Source organism: Brassica napus, unplaced genomic scaffold (genome assembly GCF_020379485.1).
Source record: "Brassica napus cultivar Da-Ae unplaced genomic scaffold, Da-Ae ScsIHWf_1381;HRSCAF=1960, whole genome shotgun sequence".
Taxonomy (NCBI): domain Eukaryota; kingdom Viridiplantae; phylum Streptophyta; class Magnoliopsida; order Brassicales; family Brassicaceae; genus Brassica; species Brassica napus.
This window is the reverse complement of record NW_026014798.1, coordinates 285001-292500: the sequence shown is the minus strand read 5'-3', so window position 1 is coordinate 292500 and position 7500 is coordinate 285001.

The window sequence follows — 7500 nt, the reverse complement described above, 5'->3', positions numbered from 1 at the left end:
AGGATCGGGGACATGACAAGTCTCCCCCACTTACGAAGGATTCGTCCTCGAATCCAGTGGTGTTAACCTCTTGTCTCATGACCAAGGTTCCATCTGAACTTTTTGTACCCAGAACATGGAGCATGCTCAATTGGTTCTTTCTAACCAGTTCGTTGCATCTCCCACCTTGTTCTTTCTCACTGACCATGTCTTGGTCATCATATACACAACAAGTCTTCCCCACTTGATAGATTTGTAACCCAAAATCTTATCAAGTGGTCCATCAAGCACCCATACAAAGACATGACTTGTGTCACTGACCCATCTCTCCAGGTTGCGTTCCTAGTAGACACCAAGTCCATGTAGAACACTTTAGTTCCATGACTAGATCAAATTCAGTACCTAGGAACATACTGAGTACTCAAGTCTTAGTAGATTCAACCAATCTCCAAGCCACTCGATGCACCAGCCAAGTCCTAGTGAACATGTTCCAATCCTTAGGCTGCTCACTCTACCATGAGTCCTAACAGATTGTTCTGTTCCCTTAAGTCCTTCCTGGACAATAAGGTTTATGATTCCAGCAATTCATAAATCCTGGGTAAAGGGTACTTGTTCTTCCCAGTCACCCTGTTCAAACCCCTATAATCAATGCACAACCTAAAGCTACCATCCTTTTTTCTTAACAAATAGGACTGGTGCTCCCCAAGGTGATACACTAGGGTGTATGAACCCCTTCTCAAGCAACTCCTCAAGTTGCTTCTTCAGCTCTGCCATCTGAGCTGGTGCCATTCTATATGGACTTTTAGATAATGGGGCCGTTCCAGGTTCCAATTCAATGATGAATGGGTCAGCCCTATCAGGGGGAATGCCCTGTAGTGCCCCAAACACATCCTGAAATTCCCGAACCAACGGTATACCCTCTGGGTCACAGGCCCCTACAACCTCATCGGTGTAAATGGTAGCCAAAAAGGCCTCACAACCATTTCCAAGCATCCGTTCTACTTGGACTGCTGAAACCACCAACTACAAGAGGTTGGCTTGATTCCTTGGTACTTAATCGGGGTCCAAACTCGTTCTCAAGTTGCACCCTTCCCCGGTGACAATCTAGAGTTGCCCGATACTTTCCCAACCAGTCCATGCCCAAGATCACTTCATCATGCTTGAGGGGAACAACAATCAGATCTATAGGCATCGGCCTATCCAAGATCACCACAGGGATGTCCTTAACCAGACCGAGTGAGTTCATAACTTGCCCTCCGGCCGCACTCACTCGTTCAGGACCATCCCATGTTCCATACTGGAACAAACCTTTTCCTATCATACTTGGACTCACAAAACTATGTGTAGCTCCAGTATCAAATAGTGTGTGTGTTTCCACACCACCAATACTTAAGGTCCCTACACAAGACCCGTCAAAGTATATCTATCCATCCTAGATTCCATACCATGCAATTCTACTGGAATTGTAAAAGTAGTTGTCTAGAGTGTTACCATTGATCGCTTGGAAAGGCCGAGCCCCATCCACATCCTTGGATAGCTCATACACACGAGGTGTGGAGGTCTGGCCTCGTCCCTGAACTGGCCTGCTAGCCTCCCCACGTCCCTTACTTTGGTTGCCTTGCAACTTAGGGCAGTCCCTGTGGTAGTGGCCCTTCTGGCCGCAGTGGTGACAGGTCCTGGACTCACCCAACGGACTTGGACAATCCTTGGCTGAGTGATCCATCTTACCACATCGAGTGCAGGCACCCATGGCCTTCCAGCACTCTCCACCGTGGTATCGTCCACACTTAGGGCACTCTGACCTACCACTTGAGGTTTTACCCTCCTCGGTCGAGTCCCTCTTCCTCTTCTTGTCACCACTCTGACCCGAGGATACCACCACACTCTTCAGCTTCTGCTTACCCTCCTCGGTGAGGTTGGTCTCCAGCAAGGCCATCCTCTCAACCAACTCAGAAACCGTGGAGAACTTACAAACAGAACAGTAGGTTCGAAGTTCCACCCTTAGGCCTCGGATGAACCTTCGGACTTGAACCTTCTCATCCTCCAGTTCTCTTCCCACATACCTTCTGAGTCGGTTGAACTCTTCTTCATACTCACGAACAGTCCTCCGTCCCTGAGTCAAGTCCAGGAACTTGGACTCCAAACGATCCCACGCCTCAGCAGGAAAGTACTTATGGTTGAACTCAACCTCAAAGTCAGCAAAATGCTCAATGGTGCCATTGGTACGCTTGTCCAAAGCTAACCACCAGTTATGTGCATCTCCCTCCAGGAAGTGTACTGCTATGTCCTTCTGGTAGTCCTCAGGACAACGCGTGGACTTGAAGTTCCGAACCAACCGGGTTCTCCACTCGTCCGCCTCCATAGGATCAACACTTCCAGCAAAGTGTTTGGTTCCCAACTTGGAGATATGCTCCAGCACCTTCAGGTAGTCCATACCATGCACTGGCCTGACCGGTGGGTCTATCTCAATCACCTCGGCCACACGGCCAGCACCAACATCGGTCACTCCAGCAGCAACCCGAACCGGGGGATTGGCCTGTCCTACGGACGAGTTCACCAATGGTGTGAACGCCTGTGTCAAGGAGGCTATCTGAGCTCCCATGACCTGCATAGCTTCCACCAAGCCCCTTATGGTCGGCTCAATGACCTCCTCAGCACCAGTGACCCGAACATTGTTTGCATCAACATTCTGGCCACTCCCAGCACCAACGTTGGATGACCCAGTATCTTCTCCATGGACTTGCTCTTGTTGCTCGTCCACATTAGTTTCATTAACCTCAGTAGGAAGAGTTGGACCCACTGGGAGTCCGGTGGCATTATCCACCTGCTCCACCAGAGCCGGTAGCACTGTGGTTGGAATGGTTCCAGCTGGTAACACTCCGGTCTGTTCAGCACCATCCTGCCCCACTGCTCCAGACGCCCCAGTCGCCTCCTTTCCTTTCCGAGATTTATACCTTCTTGTTCCATGAGTCCAAACGGCCAAGTGTGTGGTGAACCAATAACCCAACAAATCCTAGAGTCAAGAATGCTCTGATACCAACTTGTAAGACCCGATCCCGGCTGGCCAGGCCGCGGTCGATGTGTCACGTCGCTCGGTCTATACACTGACCGAACCTCTAAAAATTTTGCCCTTTATTTAAAAACATCGCCCATAGGCGAGGGCTAACTCAGATCTTAGCTCAAGACTACCTTAGTCATTCCCTAGCTTAGATCATTTCAACTTATGCACAGCGGAATAACATCTATCATCCATTGGACTAAATCCAATCTAACACTTGTCTGATCAGATCACCTCAGCTACTGGTCAGTAAACACAACTGCCAGCTAGCTCCAAGGTCGAATCTGAACCTAGACCAAGTCATACAATCAGAGGTTCTGTTCCCCTAAGCCATTCTATCTAGATCTATGCAACATTGACAGATCATACCTGCATAAACTCTTCCCTTGGGTACTTAGTCATTCAGCCAACCATCCCCACAGACATAAGTAACCTTTGGGAAGTCTTCAATCAGCTAAGGACATGCATCTGGCCCTTACCGGTTCATGCACTGTTCCACATCCTTTTGCCTTATCAACTTATGATACCAAGTCCAGCTCATGGACTAATCATACCAAGTCCTCTCATGGACTAACCAGATCAAGTCCTCACAAAGACTAACAATGCCCATCAGATCCTGAGTCAATCAACCAACCACCCCACATGACTCAGAACTGATGAGTCTTCATACTTCCTAATCAGTCATGGAACCATGTCCCACTGAACCTGATTAGTGTTGCTCTTACCACCGGTGCATCCTTTGATCAATCAGATCAGACACCTTGATCCATCATCCAAGGATCAGGTCGTCCATCCTTGCCAATGAATCAGACCACACACGGCCTGCCTTACCAACACCAAGGTTGATAACCAGCAATTCCTTATGATCAATATCATAAGTGACAATATGTTCCAGCACACAACATATGATCAGATATCCTAACACAAGGATCTGACCCCAATATGCCCTCAGGTGCAATTTCGACCGCAAGCAACCCTGCTCCAAAAATCAATTAACATTCATGACAATTCATGATAAATCATAACTAAGAGAATGGTCCAATCAGATTTCCCAGAACCGGCCTCCATCCCATAGATCTCGGCCAAGACCAGCCAAACCGGCCCAAGGGACCATCTCTAAATCAATCCCTAAAAACTCATTAGGATTCATGATAATTCATGATAAATCTTAACTAAGAGAATGGTCAAGTCAGAATTCCAAGAACCGATCTCGATCCTATGGATCTCGACCTAGAACAGCCCCACCGGCCACATTGACCATCTCGAAATCAATCAGATAAAAATCCCCTAATACCATGATAATTCATGATAATTCACCACTAAGAGGATTCCAAAGTCAGATCGCCATAAATCCATCAGGAAGTAGGAGATCCAGACTTAGCTGCCAAACCAAGGCCATGGAGGGTTCTTCTGAACCGGCCAAGTCATTGTTCAGTGCTACTATGTCTAATCATCAATCTCAATCATAAGAACAATGAATAATATGATTAATAATCATAAAACAGAGTAAGGTGTAACTGCTGGACCAGATCAACCCATAGTGTACCAGACTATGTCCAATGGTCTGCAGTCCCCACCTGTTACCTCATCAGGGGCGTCCATGCTCCTCCTAGCACGCCTTCATCAAACCCTTATCACGTACTCCCAGTATTGATAAGATCTAACCATGGTTCGTGCCCATCACTCCTTCCATGAAACTTCCATGAAACCAGTTTCTATACTGCATCCATCTTCAAGGCTGTTCATGCCTTTGAGAGTGGAGTCAAGCCTTCCCCCTCCTCTCCTAACCAATTGCGTGTGTTCCCAAGACACATAGGAAGCCTTAGACATGATCATCCATGATCAATCACCATCCAAGGGTCGTGCATCACTTCCCTCTTTGTTCCCCATGAAACTGCTTTCCACACCAATCTCCCTTTAAGGCTGCATTGGCCCTTGGGAATGGATTCCGGCCAACTCCCTCCTTTCCTCACCATTTGCGTGTGTTCACAGGCTCCAGATAAGTCTTTGGGTGTTGTCAACAATGATCAAAACCGTTCAGAGGGTCGTTCTCAACTTCCCCCTTGATCTGCCCCAAAACTGTCTCTTTATGGCCTTCACACCACCATGGGTCTTGGATTGGGAATCCGACCAACTCTCTGTATTTTTCTCTGGATTCTTTGTGTTTCAGGATGTAGAAATCGACCAGAATTCTCAGAAATGAGAGAGAGAGGACGATTTAAACTGTCCCCAACCGCCTGGGCGAGCAGTTACCAAAATCCCATCCCTTCTTCCCAAAACCGTCCCATAACCGTCCCATAACCGCCCCTTGGCGGTTTCTCCCCTTTTCTTCCTTTGGCAAATCGATCACTGAGCCTCAGCTCACACTCTGGGAGCTTGCCCGCTCCCTGTCCAAAGCCTAAGACCCATTTGGTCGAACCGTCCTGCACACGGACCATCGGCTCGCCCAGTAACCGTCCCGGACTCGCCCACACTGATCCGAACCAGAACGCACCGTTCACCGGATTGAGCTGACCTCCAGCTGTTCCCAGCTGAGCGAGCTAGTCTACCAGCTCCTGTGAGCTGAACAGATCATGGTGAACTGAATACCAGCTGAACCGAGCTGATTGAACTCAAGCCAACACTCGTCCAGCTGCCTAAACACTCACCCAGCTCCTTTACCCTTATTTCCATCGTATCCTGGTTAAGTCTCAGCTGACTGATGCCCTTAACCCTCATTCAGGACCATGACACGCTTGTCCTTAGGTCATGTGACCTGACTGGTGCGTTTCCTTGCACCGCAGTCCGTCCGGACGATCCTATCCAGGATCGGGGACATGACATTATGTCCAGATCAGTACACGGATCAGTCCACGGGAAGGGCCAGCATGCTGATATGTGTACTTACATGGTGCACCAGTTGTCCAAAATCAGTACACGGATCAGTCCACGGGAAGGGCCAGCATGCTGATATGTGTACTGACATGGTGCATCAGTTGTCCAAAATCAGTACACGGACAGTCCACGGGAAGGGCCAGCATGCTGATATGTATGGTCAGCATGCTGATATGAGTTCAGTACACGGATCAGTCCACGGATCAGTACACGGACAGTCCACGGGAAGGGCCAGCATGCTGATATGTGTGGTCAGCATGCTGATATGAGTTCAGTACACGGATCAGTACACGGATCAGTACACGGACAGTCCACGGACAGTCCACGGGAAGGGCCAGCATGCTGATATGTGTGGTCAGCATGCTGATATGAGTTCAGTACACGGATCAGTACACGGATCAGTCCACGGGAAGGGCCAGCATGCTGATATATGTGGTCAGCATGCTGATATGAGTTCAGTACACGGATCAGTACACGGATCAGTACACGGACAGTCCACGGGAAGGGCCAGCATGCTGATATGTGTGGTCAGCATGCTGATATGAGTTCAGTACACGGATCAGTACACGGATCAGTCCACGGGAAGGGCCAGCATGCTGATATGTGTACTGACATGGTGCATCAGTTGTCCAAAATCAGTACACGGACAGTCCACGGGAAGGGCCAGCATGCTGATATGTGTGGTCAGCATGCTGATATGAGTTCAGTACACGGACAGTCCACGGGAAGGGACAGCATGCTGATATGTGTGGTCAGCATGCTGATATGAGTTCAGTACACGGATCAGTACACGGACAGTCCACGGGAAGGGCCAGCATGCTGATATGTGTGGTCAGCATGCTGATATGAGTTCAGTACACGGATCATTACACGGATCAGTAGACGAATCAGTCCACGGGAAGGGCCAGCATGCTGATATGTGTGGTCAGCATGCTGATATGAGTTCAGTACACGGATCAGTACACGGATCAGTACACGGACAGTCCACGGGAAGGGCCAGCATGCTGATATGTGTGGTCAGCATGCTGATATGAGTTCAGTACACGGATCAGTACACGGATCAGTACACGGATCAGTCCACGGGAAGGGCCAGCATGCTGATATGTGTACTGACATGGTGCATCAGTTGTCCAAAATCAGTACACGGACAGTCCACGGGAAGGGCCAGCATGCTGATATGTGTGGTCAGCATGCTGATATGAGTTCAGTACACGGATCAGTCCACGGACAGTCTGTGTGTGCTAACGGACAGGCACGGACGTCCTGCGTGTGCTGACGGACGTCCTGTGTGTACTGAACAGACAGCCCACGTGGGCCAAAATCACCCGAACAGTCCACAGGAAGGGCCAGCATGCTGATATGTGTACTGACGGACGACCACGGACGTCCTGTGTGTGCTGACGGACGTCCTGTGTGTACTGACGGACGTCCTGTGTGTGCTGACGGACGTCCTGTGTGTACTGACGGACACACGGACACACACGGACGTCCTGCGTGTGCTGACGGACGCCCTGTGTGTGCTGACGGACGGCCACGGACGTCCTCTGTGTACTGACGGACGTCCTGTGTGTGCTGACGGATGGCCACGG